Genomic DNA, 11,315 nt, shown 5'->3' with positions numbered 1-11,315 from the left:
GTCTGTCTGCCTTCTCCTCTCTATCCCTCCTCTTCTTAACTTTTATCTTCTATCTAATTATCAATCCGATCATTTTTCCCTCATCATTCTTTCCCCCCTCTTATCTCCTGTCCCTTCCTCCACCTCCCGTTCCTCCATCCTTCCACATTCCTCCCATGTTTCCTCCTCCTCCCTTCCATTTTACTCTCTTCATCCTTCCATTCCAGTTCCCCCATTCCATTTCCATCCATCCTTTGCCATCCTTTACCATCACTTTCCTCCCATCCTCTTCCATTCTGATATCCATTCCCTTGATTTTCCATGCCTGTTGTATCTTGACCCTTCTATCCATCCAACGTTCCTTCTTATCCATCTCTATGTCCTTTTTCACAAAATAGCCGAAATCTAGAACTCCTTCCGACCTTTTCGCCTCTACCTCCACCAGGCCCATACCTCTATTTTCAAAGAACCCACATCTTTCTTCTTCCCACTTCGATAAATCCTTCTTCTTCTTACTCCTCTCCTCTCCAACTCTTCTCGATACCCCTCCACCTTCTCCGCTTCCCTTCCCTCCAACTTCTCCCTCTGCAATTCCTGCCTTATCATATAACCTGGCGTTCCTCATTCCACTCCTGATACCCATCTTAAATAACTTTCATGTAGCTTCTCCAACTCCTTCCTTTCTCTCCATTCCCAAATTTCCACCCCATACCCCATCACCAGTTTATCGAAGAGCCATAATCTTTTTCCCCAATCGTTCTTAAATTTCCTTTTTCCTATTCCCCAAACCTGACTCATTACAGCAGCACCCTTCCTTAACCTATCTCTTATCTGTCCTCTATTCCTCTGCATTACATAACCCAAATAGGAGAATTCTTTTACCTCCTCTATCACCTTCCCTTTTCACCTCCAGCTTACCCATTTCTTTTTCTCCCTCCTCCTTTCCTAAATTTTAATATTTTCGACTTTTCTACATTTACTCCAATCCCTTTTTTTCCAGATAGCTCTCTAACCTCTCAATCATACTCCTCATCCCATCATCCTCCTCCGCAATCAAAACCACATCATCCACGTATGCCAGGTTGAGTCTTCATTCCCTAACTTAACCCTCCCCATTCTCCTCTACTCATTACCTCCTCCATATCCGCCGTTACCAAATTGAATAAGTGAGGCTCAATGGGCACCCCTGCCTTACTCCCGTTCCTGTCCAAAATCTTGTTCCCAAATCCTCTCTTCTCCTCACCCTGTTTCTAGTCTCCCTCAAAATATCCTCGCTCCTTCTGACCAGCCCTTCCCTCACTCCCCTCTCTCTCATCGCTTCTACCAATTTCCTCCTATCCACCGAATCAAAAGCTGCTTTAAGATTTATAAAAGACGTCACTAATTTTCCTTTCTTCTTGCTCAACTGCCTATTCACTAAATAATTCAGCACAAATATGTTGTCCATTGTCCCTAACCCCTTCCTGAAACCCGTCTGATTCTGCGGCACCAATCCTTTTTCTCCACCTCATCGCTCAATCTACCCCTGCCAGCACCGAAGCATACACCTTATAAAGGATCAGCGTCAGCGACACCCCCTATACTTTTCTACCCTCTCCTCCTCTCCCTGTTTTGTATAATATATAAAGTACTATTATGTTGCGGATTTTATTATAAATAAGTAAATCATAAGAAATTTCTTAATCCTTACTGTAATAACGTTGATCATATTGAGTACTAATTTTAAATTTAAAATGCTTTGTGCCAAATTGATTGATTTATTGTAAAATTAATCAGCTTTGCCAGATAAGTCCGAAACAAAAGGACGAAGATTAAAGCGACACACAATTACTTGGCTTGCCCATCGAATTATATGTCATATTAATGTATTGATAATGATATAATAATACATATTATATTGATATATTGATATAATATATTGATAATAATATTTTTGCAATTTTTATTTCACATCGAGCACGCCAAGTATTTGTATGTCGCTTTAATCTTTATCCTTTTCGCTTCGGACTTATCTGGTAAAGTTGATTAATTTTACAATAAATCGTTCAATTTGGCACAAGGCATTTTAAATTTAAAATTAGTTATCAATATGATCAACATTATTTCAGTAAGGATTAAGAAGTTTTTATGATTTACTTATTTATAATAAAATCCGCAACATAATAGTACTTTATATATTATACAAAAATATTTATTTAAATGGAGGGTATATAATAATAGAGGGTACATAATAATATAATGTCTTGATAGAAATGAAATGCATTCTAATTTTTTCGTGAAAATCTATAATATTTCTATAAACGCAAGATTGATTTTTTGACAAATACTATTTTAAATTGTAACGAACTGCCTTTTCCGACGCCACGGATCGGCTCGCCGGTTCTAGGATTTGGGAGAAGGAAGAGACTCGCGGGCTCGCAAATTACACACTCAACAAATAACAATGATTTATTCGTATGAATATATGCTACAACAGAATCGGTCAATACATAGGACTCGCGAATACAATTGGAGAACGGAACCCGGGTTTCTAATACTAGAATAGCGGAACTTAATTTAAAGAACAAACGAATGGAATAAGCCCATAATAACAGAAGCAGCAAATTGATATGAGAGGAATCGCTTATTGCTAACGGTATATGAGAAAATAAGGAAACTGAATCGGCTAACAAAATCGGGGACGGCTAAATCGAATCTGAACACTTAACGGAAAACCGTGTCAGGGCGTGACGTCCGGAGCCGAGAATTTGCACTACTCGGCGGCCTATCCTGAAAAGGATTAGGGACCAGCCGGCGTGCTTTGCGACCTATCCTGAGAAGGACTGAGCGCTGGAGATGCTGTTCTTGGCGTCACGAGCGGGTACGGACTCTTTGCTTAATATAAATGGTTTACGAACTACGCGCGGTATTTAAAAGACGCGGACGCGATGTAAATCGGACGAAGCTTAAGGCTCCCGGTCGCGGACCATCGGTGGTCGTCGCACGGTGGGCGAAATCGCCGGTATCGCGAGGAGGCGACGAAGAGAGCACTCTTCATCACGGACAGCGCCGGTCGTCAAGAGCACTCGACAGGGTACAAGAGCACTCGTCCCCCGGGCCGGAGGTGGTTGGTGTGAGGGAGAGCACTCCCTCGCATCGACAGGACTGGACGCCGAGAGCACTCGGCCGAAGACGAGAGCACTCGTCTCCTAGACCAGGTTAAAGGAACGGGATAAGGATCGGTCAACTGGAGACTCAGAAAGCGTTCTGAGGCTTCGAGTGTCCCGAGGATCGGGACCAGGGAATGGTGCCGCGAGCCGTATCGAGCCGGCTTATATACTCGGCCGGCTTCCCTTACTTAGGCTCGCACCGCCCTAGTGGGGGATTGCATTGCTTAGCAGCGGCTCATACGGTGGGCTCGCTGCCTCGCAACGGCGCGAATATGTGAAATTTTATCGGGCGCCAAGCGCCGGCCTCTTTTGCGGACGGGTGGACGGTCCGCGAGGCTTTAGTAACGACACAGGTCGTTACAAAATTACAACTTTTTAAAAACTGAACTGTTTCTATGTAATTGGCTAGTTAACTATTCATTTCATATTTAGTTTTGATTTCAGATTTTTTAAGAGAAACTTATTTTTCAAAGGAAAATTATTTTAAAAGTTATTTTTTGGAAAATATTATAATTTTTGTCAGTAATTTTTTACTTACAAGATAGGATTTTTTTATATACTTAACTTTTTTTAAAAATACCTTTGTAAAGTTTTTTTTAAAGGGATCTTACTACTTTTTGTAATAACTATTTATTATAAAAATTTATATTTTTTCTGCAAAATTTAAAAATTATTTTTAAGGATAAATATTAAAATTTTTGTTAGTAACTTTTATGTACAAATTAGAATTTTTTTATGTACTTGGTGTATTATGTATCTTTTACGTAATAAGTGTGAGTGAACCAGTGAGAGGGCGAATGAGTGAGTGAGCGAGCGAGCGAGCGAGCAAGCATTAGAGAGCGAGAAAGAGTGAGCGAGTAAGAGAGAGAGAGAGGGAGAGTGAGAGAGAGAGAGAGAGAGAGACAGAGAGAGAGAGAGAGAGAGAGAGAGAGAGAGAGAGAGAGAGAGAGAGAGAGACAGAGACAGAGACAGAGAGAGAGAGAGAGAGAGAGTGTTGTATGTGTATGTGTGTAAAAGTGTATGTATGTATGTAATACGCGTACACGTTCTCATACATGGACACACACACACACACACACTCATCGCGTATAGCAAACAGCTGTTCGAAGTGCTGTAACGGGGTGATTTAGAACAATCGTTCGTTTTTAAAGCATCGTATTCTTGAATGATTTCTAAGATTATTTTTCCTTTACGAAAATTTCGTCTGAAGCTTAGTTTTTAAATTAAAAAAGGAAATAGTGAGCGATTTACGGGATGGGTACGCTGTAGCGCTCGAGTCAGCTGTAGCGAGCGCCTCGCGTAAGCGCCTGCAAAGAATGGTAAGTTGTGCCGCCCCTGCCTACCATATCTACCCGCCCCGTAATTCGCTCACTATTTCCTTTTATAATTTAAAAACTAAGCTTCAGATCAAATTTTCGTAAAGAAAAAATTGTTTTAGAATTCATTCAGGAATACCATCCTTTAAGGACACAATACTTGTTTTGATACACTCTGTATACACACACACACACACACACACACACACACACACACACACACACACACACACACATATATATATATATATATATATATATATATATACATGTACATAGATGAGTGTGCATGCGTACACAGAATATGTACGAGTGAATCTCGATTGCGCACATTATAGATCGGACACGACAAAATTTCTCGATCGGACACAGGCTCGATCGGACACAGATCCAATCGGACACAGTTCCGATTGGATAGATACTGTTGCTATAGAACACAGTCCCAATCGGACACAGGCTCGATCGGACACAGTTTCGATCGGACACATATGGCTGCGAATTGGACACCGGCCCGATAGAACACAGGCCCGATCGGACACAGGCTCGATTGAACACCGGCTCGGACACCGACACAGACGCTATACCAAAGTACATGCATGGACAGGAAGAACGCACGCGCGCGCGCACACACATACACACGGGAGGGGGAGGGGAGTGCAAGAGAGGCCTTCGGCCCCTCTCTCGCACCCATCCCACCGGTACGCAGGGTGGACCTCGCTTTAGAACTTACAAAGTACATGTTACAGTGTCTGATCGGATCTGTATCCGATCGGGAAATTTTGTCCGATCCGTAATATGCGCAAACGGGACTATCCCAACGACTTTTCCTCAGTGAAAATATCAAGGGAGATAATCATTTTTTGCAAATTTCCAATGTTCCATATATTTTTGTAATTAAATCTTGAATTAAATTTTTTGGTTAAGTAAACTCTGTTTAGAATTAACTGAAGAATATAATTTATGTTAATCTTCTAAATCTTTACAAATTTTAATTTGTAAAAAATTTTTTTATTTTAATTGCTTATAACTTGGAAATTATTGATATGTCTGAATTTTTATCAAGAAAAAATTGTCTTTTACTGATTCCAAGAATCTGTCATCAGCAAGTGATGTGCTGACTTTACAGAACAACTTGTACACAATATTTGGGCATTATACTCTTAATTTGTTTGTTTATCTATCATTTTCTAGAAAAATATCCAGAATCTTGCAAACCACGGTAATTTTCAGTTTTAGAAAATATCGGCATATACAATACATATATACTTACATATACAGAATGATTCAGAACACGCATTTGTCCTTAAAAGATCGTATTCCTGATGAATTCTAAGATGATTTTTCCTTTACAAAAATTTTGTCTGAAACTTAGTTTTTAAATTATAAAGAGAAATAGTTAGCGAATTACAGGACGAGTATAGAAGATAGATAGGGGCGGCGATGTAACGCTACAGTGCTCGATCAGCTATAGCGAGCGCCTCACATTGGACGATGAGTTGCACCGCTCTTGCATACCTTTTGTACTCGTCCAGTAATTTTCTATTTTTTTTTAATTTAAAAACTAAGCTTCAGACGAAATTCTCGTAAAGGAAAAATTGTCTTAGAATTCATTTAGGAATACGACCTTTTAAGGGCAAATAATTGTTCTGAATCAAGTTGTATATATATATATATATATATATATATATATATATATATATATATGCGCGCGTATGTGGATATGGATGAATAAACGTTAATGAATAAATAAATGAGTAAGTGGATTTATGAGATAGGAGAGTAGAAGGTAGAGGGAGGCAAAGGAGGAGGAGAAAAATGATTGTGAATGTAATATAAGTGTGAATGTGTATGTGTATACGAAAGTATAATTTTCGAACACTAAAAATCGCGTCTTTACTACTTTGTATAATTATTTTTTAGTATATGATGAATAATACTCAAATTAGATCGTATCGTAATTAGATAGTATCGTCAAAATTATTGAAATCGTCTTGCTTTTTAATTCTTTATACGACTTACCACAAGACTCCCAGCATTCATTATAAATATTCTGTCGCTATCCATAATAGTATTCAATCTATGAGCTACAGTAAATACAGTGCAATTTATAAATTTTGTTTTAATTGTCTTTTGTATAAGAGAATCCGTGTAAGGATCAATATTAGCAGTTGCTTCATCCAATATCATAATTCGATTGTTCTTGATAATAGCGCGCGCGAAACAAAATAATTGTCTCTGGCCTATGCTGAAATTTAATCCTTCGTCGGATATTTTCGTATTCAATCCGCCGGCCATCTGAGAGATTATCTCCTTTAATTCAACATTTTGAAGAGCTTGCCACAATATAGAGTCAGAATATTGATCGAAAGGATCAAGATTTTGTAGACTGCCAGTGAATAAGAATGGCTCTTGAGGATTAATACTGATTTTTGATCGATAATTGTGCAGAGCAATCGCGGTAGTGGATATATCAACTATACGAATCTCTCCCTCTATACAAGCTAAACGAAAGAGAGCATTAATCAGAGAGGATTTTCCTGCGCCGGTTCTGCCGACAATACCGATCTTTTCTTTCGGTAGAACGATAAAACTGATATCTTTAAGGATGTAGTCGCCTTGATGAATGTATTTCAAATTCACATTTTTGAATTCTACAAGACTTTTGTCGGCCAATTATCTGGTAGTTTTATTTCTGACTTACTGTCAATCATTGGCTCTTCTTCCAAGTAACTATATTCAAGTATTCTTTCTATTGAAATTAATTGGCTTTCTAGTTCAGCCGTTTATCTAATTCCCCACTGTAACATGTTTATCAACGACATGATCTGTGTGATCATTAAACCAATATTACCGACTATTGTCAAATCTTCGAAGATCGTAAAAGCTACAATTATCACTCCGCTATAAAGTTGATAGATTATATCGATATAGAAGCCAAAAGCTCGGGATGTCGCTAAAAGAGAAAGGGGCAGGCAGATGAATGAAGATCTTGATGACTACATAAATCCGCCATCAATATATTCTCAGCATTGAAAGCTCTGATTGTTGTTAAGCCTTGAAGAGATGCTCACATCGGCGAACGTGCTATAAGTAAATATTCTTTATTATTTAATTTAACTTTAACTTATAATAATTTATTATATACAGGGTGTTCTGGAATAACCTTCCGTCCGTAAAATGACGTATTCTTGATACAATTCTAAGACAATTTTTTTATCAAAATTTGAATTAAAGCGTAATTTTTGAGTTATAAGTAAAAATAGTTAGCAAATCACGCGTCGAGTACAGAAGGCAGGCAGTCGCGGTGCGGCGCGGCGCGCCGCGAGCGCCCGGCGCAGCTGACGGTCTGACGTGTGATTACCACCGCATGAGTCGCTAACTATTTTATCTTATAACATAAAAAATACTTTAAATAAAATTTTGGTAAAGAAGAAAATGTCTTAAAATTACGTCAGGAATACGTGTTTCTTCGAAATTATTGCATTCACGATGCGAAGGTTTCAGTCAATCGCAAGATCGCCATACACACATCACGTGTAGCAATCAGCTGATTGCAACGTCCGACGGCCGGAACAACTTTTGCTAAGGTGATGTTATTTTAAGAAACACGTATTCCTGACGTAATTTTAAGACATTTTCTTCTTTACCAAAATTTTATTTAAAGCATTATTTTATGTTATAAGATAAAATAGTTAGCGACTCATGCGGTGGTAATTACACGTCGGACGGTCAGCTGCGTTGGGCGCTCGCGGCGCACCGCGTAGCGACTGCCTGCCTTCTGTACTCGACGCGTGATTTGCTAACTATTTTTGCTTGTAACTCAAAAATTACGCTTCAATTCAAATTTTGGTAAAGGAAAAATCGTTTTATAATGTATCAGGAATACGTCATTTTACCGAAGGTTGTTCCGGAATATCCTGTATAGACGATATTCGTAATCGATTCTTTTATATTTGACATATAATAATAATATTATTAATAATAATATTATAATAATAATATTATTCACAAAATGTGTTGTTCTTTATTTATATACGAATATTACATTAATGTGGGAAAAATTCTAATTTATTAAATTTTATTTTATATTAAAAATAATAATTAAAAAGATATAATATATAAATACATATGTATGTATCTGTTCAAATTTTTACTGTAGTCTGTTTTATAAAATTATAAACAAGCGACACAGCCATGCTTTGCATCGCAACAACAGTGAAGTAGTTATTTCCTTGCTTCTCGTCTTTGTTTTATAAGTGTATATATATATATATATATATATATATATATATATATATATATATACGGAAATACAACATGAAAGTTATCTTGAACTTTTTTGACGTTTATCAATAAATGGACATTTATTGCAATCTGCAGCTAAGAGTAAAAGGAAGTCAATATTAGCGCCTATGAATGGCCATCTTGAGCATCTTTCTTTATGCTATATAGTCACTTTCCTACGTTCGCTTAGCACCAAATGCTCTCTTTTATCTCTTCTTTATTCACTATATTCATATATGCATGTATGTGAATGTGCATGGATGTGTGTATGTCCAAATAAAAACATGATTATAAAATGAAATTTTTGGACGTTGATTTTAGGAATATGACCATCTGTATATACTTTTAAAAAGAAAAGGATATTTTTATATGGTACAACAAACTGGTTCCATGATGGCTAAAAAGCTTATTAATATGGCTACGAAAGTAAGTAATAAATTAATTTAATAACAAAATTTTAACAATTATCATAAAATTAAATATTTTTAGTTAAATATTTTATTTTTTTCTGAACTGATAACTATTTAGGTAAATGTACGAATTAACTTACACCTCACGGATCGTTTTTATTTTTAGATATATTGTAGAGGGTACATTTCTGAGTAACACACACTTTGAATTTTGTGGCGCCCTCTTCTGATTCCAGAGATATATGTGATTTTAAAATTTCACAGTTTTAATGCTTTTTCTGTTATAAAATAAGGAAAAATAAAGTTTGTTTATGTTGTATTTGTGTAAAGCAGACGTGGAAAAAGTGTCTGTTTACATTTCGAGGGACGTAGCTCCTTGGGTTTTTTCGCTTTCCATGTAAAGCGAGATTCAACGCAAAACTATGTCTAATTTTTAATATGTATCTAATTTTTTGATAGTGAAGTTCTCCCGGGAGGGGGGGAGGTGGTGAAACATATTGCATACGCATATACCTTTTAATGCGAAGTGATGTTCCATAAGGGTTTACAACTTTCCACTTTATGCATACTTACTAGAAAATTATTGTGTATATTTATACTCTCCGAGTACAATGGGAATTTGGGGATGATCCAAGGGTTCGACTCATCTTAGGAGTTGGGACTCCGAATATTGAGAAACACGAGACAAAGATTCCGCGTAATAATGATATATTTGAATAGCTTACGTGTTGTACAATTCGTTTTGATGATGCTTCTGTGACGTATAATATCGGCACTTGGTGGAATCTCACAGTTATTTTGTGTACGCGTTACTATTTAAATTCGGATTAAGGTCTCGAGAAACTCGTTGCTTTTCTTTTTATGGTTCGAAAGTAAATGACTTTTTTAGTAGTAAATCGCGATGTCTTAATTTAATATTGCGTAACGAATTGCATATCTTGCATTTAATTGTAATTTTGAGAGCATAATAGTTCATGAAATGTTGATTTTGAGCTGTGCTCTTTTGACTTTTTTAGGTCGTTATTACGTTATGAAATTTCGAGTGATGATATTATATACGACAGCACTTATCAATACAAAGATTTGAGTTGAACCTCGATTTGTGTGGAAAGTTATAAACACTGATGCTATTTTCAAGACGCTGTCATGCTACCATAGCGTATAGAGGAGATACGCTCTGCGCATTATATGTACACGGTTCGCCTTTGTATGCGTATCTCTATTGTGTACATGGTTTGCCCTTCTGTGCGTATCCCCTCTACACTCTAGCAGCCCTTATGGAAAAAACACTAAAAAGAACACTCAAAATAATACTCAATTTGAGTATTATTTCGGACACTCAACTTGAGTATATCTCTCAACTTTCTTTCTTTAAGCGTTACTCTTAAGTTGAGAATAACACTCAAGTTAACTCTCGAGTTGAAGATAACACTGAAGTTGTTTTTTTGTAATATTGCACCGTTTTTTGTAATATTGCAATGTAACATTTATATACTTCTACAATGCAATACATTACGGTGCAATTATATTTATAATAATATAGTATATATAGATGTTTTTTATCTTAACATTTGTATATGTTTTCTAAACCTTTCATTTTTATAAGTATTATTGCATACATATATATATTATATGACAAAAACACTAACATATTTAAACATAATTAAGTAAATAATAAAATAATTAAATTTAAACAATTTAATTTGAGAAACTTAAATTTTTATTTATATAAATATTAGATTTTAGATCCATTTTACTTAAGTAGATAATGAACACACAATTTTAATTTTTGCGGACATTTATCTGCCCGATTTCTAAACGTTCAATTAAATATCTGAAGTCCCTGTGTTAGGACCATCAGACAAATTATATCGTTAGTTATTATACTTTAATCTTATTAGCCGCTCTTTACAACCTTTATATAATCATCGTGACTTAAAATTAAATGCGAGATGGATAATGCAACGCACGCCGCATAGCGGTAAACGAACAAAGTAGGTACGATTACCAAATATTGGTTTTTGTAATGTTTTTGGAATGTGGCTGTAACATTATCATTCAATATTACAATTACATGTTCTAATAATATCTCAAAAATATTACATGGCAACTTGCAAGATTCATTTCACATTTTTAGCGTTAATAATAATACTCAATTATGACTTAGTTAACACTCA

At 36.3% G+C, this 11,315-nt stretch overlaps 1 pseudogene; it reads right to left on the bottom strand.

Annotated features, from left to right (window-relative positions):
- Positions 1-600: 600 nt before the first annotated feature.
- LOC126851844 (probable multidrug resistance-associated protein lethal(2)03659) lies at positions 601-9,676 on the bottom strand (annotated as a pseudogene).
- Between the last annotated feature and the right edge of the window lie 1,639 nt (positions 9,677-11,315).

The sequence above is a fragment of the Cataglyphis hispanica genome, chromosome 9 (genome assembly GCF_021464435.1).
Source record: "Cataglyphis hispanica isolate Lineage 1 chromosome 9, ULB_Chis1_1.0, whole genome shotgun sequence".
Lineage (NCBI taxonomy): Eukaryota > Metazoa > Arthropoda > Insecta > Hymenoptera > Formicidae > Cataglyphis > Cataglyphis hispanica.
This window is presented reverse-complemented; position numbering and strand designations above follow the sequence as displayed.